The following is an 18,346-nucleotide window of genomic DNA, read 5'->3' as shown; positions in this document are numbered from 1 at the left end:
TATAAACTCATGTTTTGAGAAATAAACTCACAATTCTGACTTTTTTCTTATTTTTTTTGCAATTCTGGCATCTTTTCTCAGAATTGTGAGATATAAACTCGCAATTGCGAGTTATAAAGTCCAATTCTAAGGTTATCTCAATTCTGACTTTATATCACGCAATTCTGAAATAAAAATTCAGAATTGAGAAAAAAAGTCAGAATTGTGAGATAAAGTCGCAATTACCTTTTTTATTTTTATTCTGTGGCGGAAACAAGCTTCCATAATTACTGTATTTGTTGTAATTATGGATAAAAAGTGTGATGCCATCATGAAATATGCACCTATCCCACATTTTTTAAGCAAAACAGATATTGTATATGCATAATGACATTCAGACATTAAACAAATATGAAGCACGGTAGAACGTGCATAAATGAACAACGCTAATTCCTGACCTTTCATGCAAATATGGAATGAAGGAGAACAAAGACTTTGTCTTCAGAGGTTTACATTTGCACTCATCTTTTGAAGTCTTATGAAGACATGACCATATTTGGCAAATCAATATAGTCAGCAGCTGATGCTCACATGTTTTATGGTGCATTGTGGGAATTTCTAGAGAGCAAATGTTTCGCAATGGAATGATTTTGAAAATGAAACGGCTCTAGAAATGGAATTTCCTGGCCAGTGCACTTGACACCCTATGTGATTTTGGACAAGCGTTGCCACCAATTTGTGTATCTGTTTCCAAGGACGCTGTTGACACTGTTTTACTTGCACACCCAGTTGAGCACCTATGGCCCTGTGTAACATAATAAGAACATAATTAGAGATTACATAATCATTATATATCATTAATCTCCTATTAAAAAGATATTAAACAGTAAATCCACCGCAAGCTTAAACAACATCTTTGCATGCGTATTAGAGTTGTGTGTCTCCAGTAAGCATTTCAAGCAGTAACTGGTGGTAATTAAAGTGTACAAGGTATACAATGCCCTGCTCTCTATTGAATGAACCATCCACACACTAATAAGATCTTTTCATAATGGCTTTTCAATGAAGTGTATCTTCACACACACAAAAACGAATCTGCAGTTACTGCACCCGCCCACTAACATAAAGCGCTTAGTGAAAGTTCACTGAGTTCATTCAGAAATAACTACCACAAAACAAATGCATACAAAACACAGAAGCTTTCCTTTCTCTTTAAAGTAAAACAAACAATGAAGATAGCGCTATGTCAGAATGCATTAAGGTTTCATTAAATGTAGCGAAAGGATCCATTACCGATGCTTGTGTCTTTGTGCATTTTGAAAAGGTTGGCAGGGTTTATACAGCATTTAAATTCAGAAAGAATTACCCATAAATAAAATCCCACCAAAACAAAGCTGTCAAGCATAATATTTCTTAACCCCACGCCGCACTGTCTCTCTCTATTATGCTTACTGGCTTCAAAAACCCAAATTAATTGCACTGTATACTTCAGCTGTTTAATACGCTTCTCATTAATGCACCATTGTTAATAAAATCTCTTCCTCAATTCAATAAATACATCAACATTGATGAATGCTAGTTACTGCATCTCATTTCATCAATAATACACTTGTAGTTCAGATTTTCCTGGTTCTCTAAGAGTTCACACTTTTTTAACACTGAACCTAAAGATTAAGAAAAAGGCTTTTATGACATATATTTTGCCACGTAACTTGTCGAGCATCTAAAATAATGCTGTGTGCTGGGATAAATGTGATATGCATATGATGGAGCTGAGAACTCGTGAAGAGCTTATAAAATGTGTAAAGGAATCAAAACAGCGGCAGGAATCCCTCCATCACACACACAAACGAAGATCTGCTGCAAGACGACGCTGTTATGGGCAACATCGCGACTATGACGAGAAAAAACAGGACCGCTTGAGCATTCTGTCCTTTTTAGGGTGCCATCTTGTGACATCATGTCCTGTTTTTTGTTTTTTTGGTCATATTTCAGGGGTCTCAGTCAGCTTGTTTGGTGCGCACCAGGATTCAGATGGCAGCGTTCACACTTATTCAAATGAACCGCACTAACAGAACAATCGCACAAGGGTTCATTTTAATTGAACCAAACCTGCCAAGTGTAAACACACCCTTAATTTCCACATTGGTTTTAGTTGGCATAGGGTGGTGACAAAACGGCAACACAAATTGTGGCTCCAGTACATTGGAAAACAAAGTACAAAATAGGTGCTGAAATATAATGATTTTACTGTTGCTACAGTCTGACTCTGCAGTCTATACAAAGACCCCTGCAGTGAAAACTGCAAACAACTTCCAATGATTTGCTCAATACCAAACAAAAGCATTTTGAAATAATTGATGTCCCTCAATAACAGCTACTGAATCTGATCATTTCCAAAGTCTGCCGGTCCACTGAAAAGGGACTTTTACATACAGAATAGTGCATCTGTGCTTCTACATTTTTTGTCTGTGGATTTTTTGTCTGCACGTCAAAATTCCTGAAATAGCTTGTCTACACGGATCTGCATATATGCCCAGCTATAATATCATTCGTCCTGATCTATAGAAAATGTACATAAACCTCTAGTTTACATAAAAATTCCATTTATCAATTACTTTCCGCAAACAGTAATAATGTAGCATTAACTGCACCAGGCAAATGGCCTGTTATCAGAATAAGTGCAATATAACAAGCCTTATTAATATGGAAGGGGGCATGTTTGTGCTAAAAATAATGACAATATTAAATGTAATTTAAATATAAATTTCGCACCTGGTTAAACTGAATTGAAGGTACTAAAGGAATAAGATGTAGGTTTTTGCGCTGAAATACCAATTAATAAAAATAACTGTTCAGTGTTCACCCCTCAACACTCTACAGAAAGCCACACAGTGAGGAAAATTCAAAATAAATGGTTACAGAAATACACACAGAGAAAAACTGATGCTATAGAAGCACTTTCCATAAAAAGGTCATGAACACCACATGCTCAAAGAGCTGATAAATGCAAACTAAGATAAAAAGAGGGGAAAAAAAATATGTGGATGAGCAATAGCACATAGGCAGAAAAAAAGACGGGGAAAAGCTGAATATTTTGGCACAAATAATAACTAAACCCAATTCATAACAAAACTGCCTACATTCTGTTCATTTCAACCACCTGTGAATATACTTAATTATGTTTGTCATTAAGTTAATTTACTTGTCTGTCATATTGCAAAATGTTTACCATGTGTGGCACCATGCTTCTTTTAAAACTTAAGTGTGTATTTTTTTCTAATATAGTTTGGGTCAAGCACAGGCGCATTAAATTGATCAAAAGTGAAAGTAATGTTACAAAAGATTAATCAAAGAATCCTGAAAAAATCATGGTTTCCACAAAAATATTAAGATATTAAATATTAAAATATTAACTGTTTTCAGCATTGATTATAATAAATGTTTCTTGAGCAGCAAACCAACATATTAGAATGATTTCTGAAGGATCATGTGATGCGACACTGAAGACTATTCAGCTTTGCCATTAAAGGAAAAATTACATTTCACAATATTTTTGCTTTTACTTTTGATAGTGTATACCATTTGCCATTTGATTTCACTGAAAAGTGCAAAGACAGACACAGCTACATCAGCCAATTGAGAAGTCTGGAGTGGAACGATCTGTTTGGTGATGCAGAACAGTTCACCTAAAAGGCACCATTTCTTTATGTCAAACATATAACATCAGTCCTTAGCCACAAGGTAGAAGAGACATGATGATTTCCGTAATAATGAAACTTGACAGTTTCTGTCCTGAATGACAGAAAACCATTTGACTGACAGTTCAATATCCTGTCTCATTCGTCTGAAAATGGATTCTAGTGCAGATGGCTGATGGGTTACATGGGTCTCAGCGCTGGAGAATGGCATAAGCATACATACATATAAATTCCTCTGAGCTCCTGACTGGCTACTGAAGTGTTGTTTCAGCTGATGTTTTGCAATATGTGCATCGCTTGAAACAATGCAATTAGCGGTAATGGCATTATTACCCACCGACTGATGCCACTCCATTTGCATTCCATCCTGGAGGCAAAGGACATAGCTCAAATAATATTTAAAACTGCATGTGATTCAAGATATTTCCTAAAATATACTGTATTATCTTTTATGTGTTAAGCCCTTGTCTACATCAGAAAGGGGATAGATTAGTTCGGGGATAGGAATACCCTGTTGAAAAAAAAAAAACAGCTAAAAGCTGGTTAGCTGGTCTTCAAGCCTGTTCATAGCTGGTTGAGCAGGCTGGTTTTAGATGGGTTTTGGCGGCCACTTATTTAGATGGTCAGGCTGGAAGATTAGCTGAACACCAGCTTGGCCAGGCTGTGAGACGAGCTTAAAGGGGTCTCATAATGCCTTTTTCACAAGATGTAAAATAAGTCTCTGATGTGAAGAGTGTGTATGTGAAGTTTTAGCTCAAAATACCCCACAGATATTTTTGATAGCATGTTAAAATTGTCACTTTTTGAGGGTGAGCAAAAGCGCATCGTTTTTGTGTCTCTTTAAATGCAAATGAGCTGCTGCTCCCGGCACAGAGGGCGAAGCTTCAAGAGCCCATGTGTTAGCAGCTCCAATTACCTCACACAGACACACACTAAACATTTCAAAAACTTTTAGCCTTCTATGTTCAAACCGGAGCCGGACAAAGATGGAGAGACTCAAGAAGAAGTGACAACATGTAGAATGCAGCAGGACATTTCTGAATGGTTAATTGATGAACTGATGTAGCTGATGTGGAGTTAACTATCTTCTAGTCATTGATTAGCATATTCTGTCTTGATAATCTATAAATCACATTGCCGGGGGCGGGGTTTATGTCAATTTTAGGGTTAGTGATGTCACTAACCCATCAAGAAGCTCATTGAAGTCCCTACCAGCCGTTTGTTGTAGTCCTTAAAAAGCGATTTCTGTAAAAGAAAATATATCCCTTTGGCTGGTTTTAGCTGTTTTTGTTTGTTTGTTTGCTTATTAGCAGGGATATGGGATGATTTAAGGGATAGTCTACCCAAAAAATAGAATTCCCTTTCGAGGGAACTCGTGCTGCATCGCTATGGCAACACTTTGGGGAATCCCTTCAGCGTCAGCGCTCCTGAAGTCACATGTACAACTTAGTCCAATCCTGATTGGTGCAACGTCATCCCGTGACGTGTGCCGGCGGAATGCGGAAGCTATAAAGGGAGCCGGCGTCACAACAGCTGTCAGCTTTCTGATCTTCAGCAAGCGCTCTCTGTTTGTCAGTCCTATTTGGTGTTCTCTGTCCCGTAGTATATATATATATATATATATATATATATATAAAAATGGCGAGTGAACAACGCAGTTTCAGAAAGTGTGTTCATCCCTGTCCTCGCTACATTACGGACGGGGATTCACACAATGTGTGCGTTGGTTGTTTGGGAGTAGAGCATGCCCGCTCAGCCCTCGAGGGGGTTGAGTGCGAGCATTGCGAGCGTTTGCCTCTTAGAACGCTTCGCTCCCGGCTGGTGCTGTTTGATTCAAGCGGCCAGCTCTGTGCCCCACACGGTGCGGGTCCCGCGGTTGCCGAGGCAACCTGGCTGCTTCACTCATGGGGCTCACAGATGGATCTAGGGGATGGGTCTGAGACGGCTTCGGCCCTTTCTCAGCCCTTATCCCCTAGTTCTAGTGCTCATGTTCGGGATCCGGAAGCCCGCTCCGCGGCTTCTTCCGCCTCGAACGAGGGCTTGACGTTGGGCTTATCTTCTTCTGAGGAAGTTGATGTGCTCAGCGTCAAAGGTGGTGATTTGGGTGATTCGCCAGCCCATTCAAAACAGTATGAGGAGCTATTGGAGGTTATAACTCGTGCTGTGGCCAGATTAAATATTGAATGGCCGGCCGAGAAGCAGGAATCGCAAGCAAAAAGTAAATTAGATGAGCGATTTCTGCAGTCTGCACCGCAACCTCCACGCTGGGGTTTACCGTTTTTTCAGGATCTCCATACTGAGGTGTCGAGATCCTGGAACAAGCCATATTCAGCTAGGCTTTCCAGTCCTACTGTTAACCATTATGCCTCCATAATAGGACATAAACAAAACGGTTATGGCGCTATGCCCAAGATGGAGGAAACTTTGGCAGCTTATTTAGTACCAGATGCTGCATCCTCATTTAAAGCCCCGGTATTGCCCTCCAAACCATGCCGTTTAACATCATCGTTGGTGGGCAAAGCGTACATGGCAGCAGGTCAGGCAGGTGCCTGTTTACATACTATGGCCATTTTACAAGCTTATCAGGCCGACCTGCTAGGTGATTTAGATAAGGGGGAGAATATCGATATTGAAGATATTAAAGAACTGAGAAGAGCTACTGATTTATCTCTCCGTGCTACCAAAGAGACGGCCCGCGCAATCGGCCGCTCTATGGCAGCCCTGGCAGCGACGGAGAGACATTTATGGTTAAATCTCTCTGGCATAAAAGAAAGAGACAAAGTCTTCCTTCTTGATGCTCCGCTTGCGCCTCCTGGTCTCTTCGGCGACGCCGTTAGCTCTGTAGTCGAGAGATTTCAGGAGGCAAAGAAACAAGCAGCAGCGTTTCAGAAATTCATCCCCCGCCGCCAGAAATCTCATGGGGCTGCTGCCAAGGAACAGCCCCAGCCATGTACGTCCGGCTCCTCGTACACACAGAGAGTGTTGCTAACGACCTCAGAGCCCCTCCACAACGACCTCAGAGCTCGAGGCAATACTCTCAACCGAAGCCCGCGAGTCAGAAAACGGATCTGAGGACTGTTATTCTGACGAAACGGGCTTCGGGAAAGAGGTCCTGATGGTCAGATCAGGCCTCTGAGGGCGAATTACACCCGCTCCTCCGCGGAGCCCTCAGGAAATCGATTTGCTAACCCTGCCGCCTTCTGCGCTTCGGGGCGCAACGGTTTCTGACGAACACAATCCTCGGCTTCCGCTCGCCAAGAAGAAAATAGCGGTCGCGGGGAGTTCGTTCTCTACACAGAGGCCTGTAGAAAAATTAGTTCGGTTAGTTCCTGCCGGGAATCCGCTTCAGGACACCGAGGCTGCTCTTCAAGATACCCCGAATTCCAGTCCCGAGAGGCTGGTTTCGCTAGCAAATTTCCTGCACGCCTGGGAAGCGCTACCCAATATATCCCAGTGGGTAGTGTGTACCATTCACAAAGGGTACAGACTTCAGTTCGGGTCTCGACCACCGAAATTCAAGGGAATTCTCGAAACAGTAGTAGCCCCCGAACGCGTGCAGATCATGGAGCAGGAAGTTCAGTCTCTTCTGGCGAAGGAGGCCATAGATCTCATTCCTCCCGCAGAGAGAAACACCGGGTTCTACAGCCGGTATTTTATAGTTCCAAAAAAGGATGGAGGATTACGTCCCATTATAGATCTTCGTCACTTGAACCAATCTCTGAGGAGATTCAAGTTCAAGATGCTAACAATTCCCATTATCGTGAGCCAAATCAAGTCCGAGGACTGGTTTGTCACAATAGATCTAAAGGATGCGTATTTCCATATCTCTATCCTACCGGAACACAGGAAGTTCCTAAGGTTCGCTTTTGGGGGCAAAACGTACCAGTATCGGGTCCTTCCATTTGGCCTAGCACTATCCCCACGCACCTTCACAAAATGCATGGACGCAGCCCTGGCGCCACTAAGATTGCAGGGCATAAGAGTTCTCAATTATATAGACGACTGGTTGATACTAGCTCGGTCTCAGGAAATGGCGGCACGGCATCGAGATGTCGTGCTCGACCACATGAGGTGTTTGGGGCTGAGGCTCAACGCGAAAAAGAGCGTGCTTACTCCTGTTCAAAAGACGATATATTTAGGAGTAGTGTGGGATTCGATCACGATGCGGGCACAATTGTCTCCTGCACGTATCGAATCAATTCTGGCTGTGGTGTCCAGAATAAAGCTAGGCCAACGCATCATGTGGAAGAAGGCTTGGTTCTTAGCCCAAGGCCCTGTGCTAGGAGCACCATGTCAGCGCAAGATATTGTCGACAGATGCATCCTGCACAGGGTGGGGAGCGGTAATGGAGGGCCGCTCAACCCAGGGTCTGTGGAAGGAACATCATCTAACCTGGCATATAAATTGTCTGGAGATGTTAGCGGTACTGCTAGCCTTAAGGCATTTTCTCCCAGACCTCAGAGGTCATCATGTTCTGGTGAGAACAGACAATACGTCGGTGGTCTCGTATATAAACCGTCAAGGGGGTCTGAGATCGTGCCCTCTGTGCAGACTGGCGCATCAGATTCTCTTATGGGCCCAAGGGAAGATTCTCTCGCTGAGAGCAATTTATATTCCGGGCCATCTAAATATGGGAGCAGACGTCCTGTCGAGGCAGGGGCTGAGGCCCGGGGAATGGAGGCTGCACCCCGAGACGGTGCAGTTAATTTGGAGGAAGTTCGGCCGGGCGGACGTGGACCTGTTTGCGTCTCAAGAGAACTCACATTGTCCCCTCTGGTTTTCCCTCACTCATCCAGCTCCTTTGGGACTGGATGCTATGGTACAGCCGTGGCCGAGGCTTCGGCTGTACGCATTTCCCCCGATCGCCCTGCTCCCGGGAGTTCTAGAGAGGATTCGCCAAGGTGGGGTCCAAGTCTTGTTGGTAGCCCCGTGCTGGCCGGCCCGAGTTTGGTTTTCGGACCTGATAGCCCTCCTGGACGGCCCCCCCTGGGAGATTCCCGTCAAGGAGGGACCTTCTAACCCAGGCCGGGGGCACAATATTTCACCCCCGGCCAGAGATGTGGAAATTGTGGGTCTGGCCCCTGAGGGGGATCAGTTCCTGAATGCTGGTCTCTCTACTGAGGTAGTGGAGACCATCTTAAACTCTAGAGCTCCCTCCACGAGGAAACTATATGCTCTGAAGTGGAGAATATTTACTTTATGGTGTACAGAACACCTACTGGACCCAGATAACTGCCCGGTGGCTTCAGTGCTGGAGTTCCTGCAGGGTCGTTTTTCGGCCGGCCTTTCCCCCTCTACACTAAAGGTGTACGTGGCAGCAGTGGCTGCTTTCCATGTTCCTCTGGATGGCAGATCACTGGGAAGGCAACATCTTATTACTCGTTTCCTTCGTGGTACTCAGAGGATGAGGCCTCCAGCTCAGGTTAGAATCCCCACGTGGGATCTAGCCGTTGTTTTAGAAGGGTTATCCTTGGCACCCTTCGAACCTTTGGACACGGCATCAGACAAGTGCCTAGCCTTAAAGATGGCGTTTCTGCTGGCTATTTTATCTCTCAGAAGAGTAGGAGATTTACAGGCTTTGTTGGTGGCTTCCTCCTGTCTAGAATTTGCTCCGGGGCCTGTTGTGACGCCGGCTCCCTTTATAGCTTCCGCATTCCGCCGGCACACGTCACGGGATGACGTTGCACCAATCAGGATTGGACTAAGTTGTACATGTGACTTCAGGAGCGCTGACGCTGAAGGGATTCCCCAAAGTGTTGCCATAGCGACGCAGCGTCTCGTTCCCTTCTCAGGGAACCATGGTTACATGAGTAACCTGAGACGTTATGTTATAATTTAGAGCCTGATATACTCAATGTGAAGTTCATTTTCATTCTTTGCTTAGGGGTAAAAGAAAGTTTGAAATACCTAAGCATGGAATTACTGGAGAAGATTTCCACATCAAAGAAGAGCACCAGAGCGTCCCAGAGCACACCACCTATTACATAATCGCCACAGACCAATGGTAGTTCGAAGGCGTTTACCAGCCAGAGTGAACTTTTCCGGAACTCCCGAAACTAAGTCCAAACAAACTTCAGTTTGGCCTGATTTTGTTTGAAAAGGTGTCACACCAGTTTGTTCTTGGATTTCGCTTGAAGTATATCGGGTCTTTACTCGCCCTCAAAACGTTCCAAACCTATATGGCTGACTTTCATCTGCTGAACAAAAAAGAAGATATTTTTTCCACACAATGAAAGTCGATGGGGTCCAAATCAATTCATTGGACCGTATTTACTTTTATTGTACTGCCGGGAAGAAAAAAAAAGTAGAGGCATTTATCAAAATATCTTCTTTTGTGTAGTGGGAAAAAAGTCAGAAAGGTTTGGAATGACATGAGGGTGAGTAAATATATATATATTTTTTTTTATAGATGATCTGTCCTTTTAAGGGAGCCAGGATAAACCCTGAACTAAGATAAATCTATCGGATTTAAGCCAACTGTACACAGTCAAAGTGAACGAATGATTGAAGACTAATCAAGCAGAAGAACTTTTACCCTTCAAAGGTCTGAAGTCTTGTTCATTTCAGAACAAATTCAGTGTTATAACCACTCGGGGAAAAGAGCAGCTAGCTTCACAAAGTGCATCAGAGTGTAACGGCATTGATGCATTGATGCACTATGCGATGATCATGTGACCATAGACGAAAAACACTTAACTCAACAACAGAAAACAGCATCCCGTGATGAAGATAACGGTTTCTTTCAGATGAACAGTAAAAGTGGCTCTTTGGGTAGCTAATGTTCTCTTTCCACTCAATTGTTCCTCTGCAGTCTGAACACTGCTGTTCCTCTGCATTTGGACCCCCTCCTACCATTCAAGGTGTCCACCCCGTAACAGCCGTGAAACGAGCCAAGCATCTGTATCAACCTGCTTCTGTCCGCTTCATTTTAATTTCAATTCTAATTGGTCTGCAGCGTAGCCTTCTTGCTAATATTGATCTCTGCTGCAGTGCACTACTGTGGTGGTACACCGAGTTTTGCTTGTGTGGGCTATTTGCATGTTTTAATTAGATACCTCTGTTCCTATCGTTCAACCTCGTCATCACCTCCTGGCCACACAATGCTCCATTTCATCTGTAATAAGGAGCATGTACGAATTTAGGATCCTTTTGTTTTCTTCAGAGTATTTAATTGTTGTTTACTCCCATTATTTACCATACCTCGGCCTTTAAACCCCAGACCCTAAGCGGTTTAAATTGTACTGGGGACTTGTCCTTATGAGGTTGCCATGGTGACCAACTGAGTCATCCGTTGCTCTGGCTTTGAGATTCATCTTCTAACCTCTGCCTGCCTGCATGTCTCTTGTCCTCTCCAGTACTCTTCTCTTCTCGCTCTATGGTTGGTTATGCTGGAGCATCCATCATGACAAAACATCCCAGTAGTGGGACAATGACTTAATCACTCTGGCTATGTTCACACAGCAGGAGAATATGGTTCTGTTTCATACACAGTTTGGAATCTAAAGTGACTACATGTTCTGAACGGAATTTTAAGAGCGAGTTTAGTTGATATCATAGATGGACGAACCTCAAATTTAGCAGTATCTGTAGCCTGTTTTTGTAGCCTTATTGCTGATTTGTAATAACACTCTTGTGAAAAAGGAGCACTTAAGCAGATTTTTAAAAAGAGTATTTAGTATGAAAAAAATTGTGCTGTCAAATGCATCTAACAAAAGTTTTTGTTTACATAATATATGTGTGTATACATATTATTGTATTTATATATTGTATATATGTGAGTGTGTGTGTATACTTTATACACACACACACACACACACACACAGTTATACATATACACTATATATATATATATATATATATATATATATATACTGTATATATATACATATACACACACAGATACGCACACACACACACACATCATATATATAAATATAATAATATACTGTATGTACACACACGACATATATATTATGTAAACAAAAACTTTTATGTTAGATGCAATTAATCGATCTAACAGCTCTAGATAAAATATATACTTAAGTGCGAACAATAAAATATTTCCTGACACCTAATTGCATGGTACATACAATTAAATGAAAATGTGGTATAGTTTAAATTCATATTAAATGGAAGAAGCTCAAATGTTTTTAAGATTTAAAGTACATTACAAATTTAAATTAAAAACAATTAGGCATACTTACTTTTTTCACAAGGGCAGATCAATGTTGAGCACTGACATACTATTGTTTTTTTAGTTGTTGTATAAACTTCAAGATTTATATTAATAATAATGCTCCAACGGTGTGGAAAATATGGCACCAGTGGATTTTTGACACCCAATTTACACTGGAAGCAACGCAATAACACTGTACGGTGCTGTCTGCGCTGCAAGGGCACGTCAACGCTACATTTGCAGGGTATACAGCTTCGTTGATTATAATAGGACGCTATAATTTTGTTTTGTCACCTTTCATTTTCAGTCTAAAGGCGTGTGAGAGGCTTTTCACAAGACTTACACTTGCGTCCATCAATGCTATTTTTAAATACTTTTCATATATAAACGAGGGCATTACAACATGTCATTTTATCATCCCATTTGTTTTCAACATTGTATCAAGTCACACTATCAAGGTGTGTGTACAGAAATACCACAGCCTGAACTGTGCAAGACAACAACACATCAAGACTCAACCTGGTGTCATGAAGTCATAATAATTCATACAATATGGTGAAATAGTAAGAAATCACACAAATTGAATTGTACAAAGAATATGACCCAAACCTAACCATACAAAGCCTCTTTTTCGACCCCTAAACATAACTATGATTACAATGGTGGGGCTACAGTAGAAAAGTCACCTGATATCATACAATTTTGTCATATGATACAAATTAATACAAGTTGTCATACGTGTGTTAAACTCTCTGCTTTTTCTTCTTCTTTTTCATTGGCTTGTTCAGTACCCTATTTTCGCATTTGTATGCCATGTGTTGAAAAACAAGGACTATTCCATTTTAGTAGAACTGATAAAGTAATCCCATGCAAAACTTTGATGCTGTACTCTTTATATCATAAGTAAATAATTCACAACTCTTAACTGGGTTGACGTCATATAGAGTACTCTCTTCACCACCTTCATCATTTTTTAAAAATGTTTTCTTTCTCTATGATTTTCTTTCCACTCATCATATTCTCACTCCATTTACAATCAGGTCGTGCTGTCTGCTAGAGCTAAGAGTGAAGGGATTACTTAGCAGCCTACTTCTTGTTTGTTTACTGTGGTTATGAAAGTGAAAGGCCATCTCATGGATTACAGGTGTTATTATTCATGCACGATGATGCACATCTGATACTGTAATCGTCTCTGACACCCACTTGAAGGTTGGACAGCGTGTGCTGTTTCAGGATATAGTAATTTGGGCAGAATCATTGGATATGGGGATTCTGCTGAGTTAAAAAGATTAATGCTTTGGCCGTGATTGAGAGGGCCTGCAGGGTACCGCAGGCAGAGGACACAGAGTTTCAAAGGCATAGTCAAATAGTTTGAATTTCTCTTTTATGAAACTCACATTCTACTGTGCACATCCACGGCCATAAGTGGTGATAATTGATAGATAGAATGATGGATGGATGGATGGATGGAATGACAGACATAATGACAGACATACACATTACGACAGACAGATAGAAAGATACAACAACAGATAGATAGATAGATAGATAGATAGATAGATAGATAGATAGATAGATAGATAGATAGATAGATAGATAGATAGATAGATAGATAGATAGATAGACATTCATGCACATAACAACAGACATATATGAGCAGACATGGCAACAGAGATGGATGGATGGATGGATGGATGGATGGATGGATGGATGGATGGATGGATGGATGGATGGATGGATGGATGGATGGATGGATGGAATGACAGACATATTGAAATACAGATAGATAGATAGATAGACAGGCAGAGGACACAGAGTTTCAAAGGCATAGTCAAATAGTTTGAATTTCTCTTTTATGAAACTCACATTCTACTGTGCACATCCACGGCCATAAGTGGTGATAATTGATAGATAGAATGATGGATGGATGGATGGAATGACAGACATAATGACAGACATACACATTACGACAGACAGATAGAAAGATACAACAACATATAGATAGATAGATAGATAGATAGATAGATAGATAGATAGATAGATAGATAGATAGATAGATAGATAGATAGATAGATAGATAGATAGATAGATAGATAGATAGATAGATAGATAGATAGATAGATAGATAGATTTTTTGTTTCAATTTGTTTCTGCAGTTTATGTCCTTTCTGAAGTCTGTTAAAGTTGTGTAATTTCTTGAATGAATGGTGCTGGCCAATCAGTATGGGAAAGATGCTGCCCAAATTGGAGGGGTCAATACAAGGATCAAGAAGGGCACCTGAAGATCTCTACTGCAATGAGTAAATCCTTGGTACATTGGCAGGGTGCAGTAGGGATAAGGTTTGTTATATCTGGGTTAACACCACAGAAAGTAAGAGGAGGATAATCTTTAACTCCTGTGATTGAAGCTGATCCAAGGTCAAGCAAAGACACCATATCAAAGAGATAGTATTGAATGCATAATGCAGTGCCAACACTGAATAAACAGCTACCTGACTGCTCAATTCATTATAGCAGTATAGAGAATATGAAGTACTGTAGATTGTATCAATTTCACCTTGAATGAGATCTAGATCAAATAAATACACTGAGAAAAGTCATGTCAACTACACATATATAGTACTACTATAGTACATAATGCATAGCCTACTTTACTTGGTAAACTAATCTAATGGGTTTTGACATTCAACTTCCTAATAATCTTTGTAATACAGCCTGACATTCCTGCATCAATCTCTCAATATTTATTAAGGCAAAGCTTTAGCTCGAAGTATGAGTATACTTGTGTATGTGTGTGTCCAACAGAGACAGCGACGCACACTGATTACTGTCCCTATTTATAAGCTCAAACATTTCTATTTGCAGTTTCTTGAGCTTTGACATTGTGCTGCAGTTGACACATAATCATGGACCTCCATGTTAAATCCCCTCCAACAGAGGCGAAAAAATAAACCACTAGTGTAGAGTTAATTGAGTTTACTTTCCATCCCCCCTCAACGCCTTCGTACGGAGGAAAATGAGATTCCCCCCCCCCATCCATGTTAAATAACATCAAGCCTCTCGAACAGCATTACCCGAAGTTCAAATCAAAGGCACTGAAATGATTAATATGCTCCAGCACTATGAAAATGACACTACAAGAACTATATTTCTAAACTTCAAAAGGATATTCTATATATTTTTGCTTCTTGCAGCATAATCATATTCAATCCGCTCTAATAGAGGCCTTGTTTCACTAGCTTTTGGTCCAGCAAGGTAAACACATCACCCATAACAACCTCAGCGGAGAGAGCAGTCTGCCCTCAAAGGGCCAGGCTGATTTCATCAACGCTACATCAAAATTGAAATGCCAATTCCAATTCCACTGCCGTAATTATAACTGACCTGTTTCGCCAAACTGAATTTAAAACTGCTAGTGCATTAAAAACATGCCGGGTCGAACTTGAAGGGCAATGATAGAAAAGCAGTGATCTCAACTCAGCCCAAAGACAGTCATTATAGAAAAGATAATAATTGCAATATAAGGGTCATTCAAAGTACCTGGTGTGTTTTCCAGTTCACTAAGGTGATTTTTTTTTAAAAATGAAGGTGCTGTAAGCTACTTCCACCAGATGCTAGTAAATTAGACTACATTCACACTGTCAGTAAAATCTGATTATTTGTGTATGTTTTGAATCTGATCTATCTGATTGACTGTCAACACTGTGTATCGCAACCGTTCAGATCAGATTTGTGTGTCCCATGGTGCTCTTTCGTTTTCCGGAATAACTGCATTGGTTTCTATGACAATAACGTTGAATTAGTAGGCATGCGTAGGCATGCTCTAAAAACAAATGTAGTTTGCAATGGGGTTTGTGATGTTGTCTTACAATTTGACAAAGTGTGCGTCTCAATCAGCTCCCTAGTTCAGTATTCAAGGCACTGATCAGAGAGTCGAACATTTTTAGGGCTGTCTCAATTGCAAAAACCAGTGCACTGGATCCTTCGCTCCCTGAAAAATCCCTAAACGTCACATTTCTGAAACGTGAAACATAAAAAGTATGAGTCAACTCAATAAATATAATGACACACACGATAGAAGATTTGAAAAGACAGTTTTTTTTTTTTTTATATGCCAGTATAAACACACATTGCTAGACAGATAGTGAACACATCTAGTTAACATTTATAAGTAATATCCAGCTTTAATGTTGTAAGGATATGAAACAGATCAATGTGTTTACACAGCATAACAAATAATATCAAAAACACATGTCCTGCCTGTTAGGGATGCACAATATATCGGCCACCATATCTGTATCGGCCGATATATGTTCATTTTTAATGTTATCGTTATCGGTCTGATAAGGAAATTTGGCCGATATATTAAAGCCGATAAATAATGGATTGTCTCTGATAAATTACACTTAAGTGCAACATATGCAGTGCAAGTCTGTCATACAGGCTGCATAAAATTATAATGAGAACATTATAATTGTGACAAAATAAAGAAGTATGAAGTCCGCACACTGAAAATTGCTGCTCCAAAAGAGTTTATTTAAGCTAAGCAACGTTTCGACCCTATAACATTATAATTATGGGATAATGGCTTTTAATGGTAAGACTTTTGTTTTTGAAATCAGGCTCAAAATCAGGCTCAGAAATCAAAATGATATAAAAATTTGGATTTAGATTTATTGGCCAATATATTTGTTATTGGCTTTCAAATATACAAAATTATCGGTTTTCATAGTGACGTTCTATAACATTATCTGTTGACGTTGTACATAGTCATGTCCCCGGAAATTGAGTATTCACTGTCCCAATGTGTAGTGACCCAGGGTCCTTACATGCTATGATTCACGAACTCGGAAGCTATATTGAGACGCACCCAATGTGTAATCGCGACACTGGATTATTACGTCTAATGAAGCTGAAGCAGCAGAAATGTGATGTGTGGACCAGGCTGACTAACAGTGACTGGTGGACTCCAACTTTGATGAAGAGATGTGGCTGTCAAACTTCAGATTGCGAGCAGGTGTTGATGTTTTACGAGGCGTGAGAAAGGGAAAAAGCAGAGCGGCCAGACTGAAACTGATTTCCAGAGATGAATCAATTGAATAGGATTTCAAACCACGTATAAATGTAGCTTGCAACGGTTTTGTAAAAATCAGATTTCATGTGATTTTTTGCTGTTCACACTTGCTAAACATCGGATAAGCATAGTATAGTAACACAGTCAGAAAAGTAACAGTTTAAAAGTTGAATTTGACATTACGAAAGCCTTGCTGAAAATGCTGAAATTTCTAAAATATATCCACTTTCAATTATCTTTTCTCTAGTAACCGAGATGACATTTTAAAGGGGTGGTTGATTATGATTTCACCTTTTTAACTTTAGTTAGTGTGTAATGTTGCTGTTTGAGCATAAACAACATCTGCAAAGTTATGACGCTCAAAGTTCAAAGCAAAGGGAGATATTTTCTTTTAAAGAAATGGCTTTTTAAGGACTACAACAAACGGCTGGTAGGGACTACACGGCATTCCTCCCGGGTTAGTGACATCACGAAACCTAAAATTTACATAAACCCCGCCCTCGGAACACGATTTATAGATTATCAAGACAGAACATGCTAATCAATGACTAGAACATAAACACATAAGCTACATAAATTCATCAACTAACCATTCAGAAATGTTTTCTACATGTTGTCACTTCTTCATGAGTCTCTCCATCTTTGTCCGACTTCGGTTTGAACATAAAAGGCTAAAAGTTTTTGAAATTTTCCCGGGAGCAGCAGCTCATTTGCATTTAAAGGGACAGACACAAAAACGGTGCGTTTTTGCTTACCCTCAAAAATTTACAATTTTAACATGCTATATTAAAATATATGTGGGGTATTTTGAGATAAAGCTTTACACACACACTCTGGGGACATGAGAGATTTATTTTACATCTTGTGAAAGGGGCATTATACCACCCCTTTAAGAGTGTCCTCTATACTGACAAAAATAGCAATACAACAAAAATGAAACAAGAAAAATTATTTAAAAAGAGGAGACTGCACCATTCGATTATTTTTTAGAGAAAATATGAAAAATTAAAAAATGGTGTTAAGTCTTGATAATATGTTATGTCAGCTAATGTATACAATGAAAACTATATACTGTAGAAGACTAAAGCCAAAATACTAAATGTTACTTCCTTTTAGTTTTCATCAAAATGTAGAAAAAAGTAAGTTGGAGACATCATTCTAATATACTGATTTGGTGTGCAAGAAAGATTTCTTATTATTATCAATACTGAAAACGGTTGTGCTGCTTATTCATTTTGTGGAAATTGAGAAATTCTTTCATGATTTTTTGATTATTAGAAAGTTCAAAAGAATAGTATTTATCTGAAATAGAAATCTTTCGTAATATTATAAATGTATCTACTGTCACTTTCAATCAATTTAATGCATCTTTGTTGAATAAAATAATTAATTTAATTAAAATACATATCTTACTGA

General features: G+C 40.1%; 1 protein-coding gene across 1 annotated transcript in view; it reads right to left on the bottom strand.

The window, feature by feature from the left end:
- dlgap3 (discs, large homolog-associated protein 3) overlaps window positions 1-18,346 on the bottom strand; it is a 172,380-nt gene that overhangs the window by 132,705 nt on the left and 21,329 nt on the right. The gene's annotated exons all lie outside the window — the stretch shown is intronic.

This window comes from Abramis brama (assembly GCF_963993115.1).
Source record: "Abramis brama genome assembly, chromosome: 12".
Lineage (NCBI taxonomy): Eukaryota > Metazoa > Chordata > Actinopteri > Cypriniformes > Leuciscidae > Abramis > Abramis brama.
This window is presented reverse-complemented; position numbering and strand designations above follow the sequence as displayed.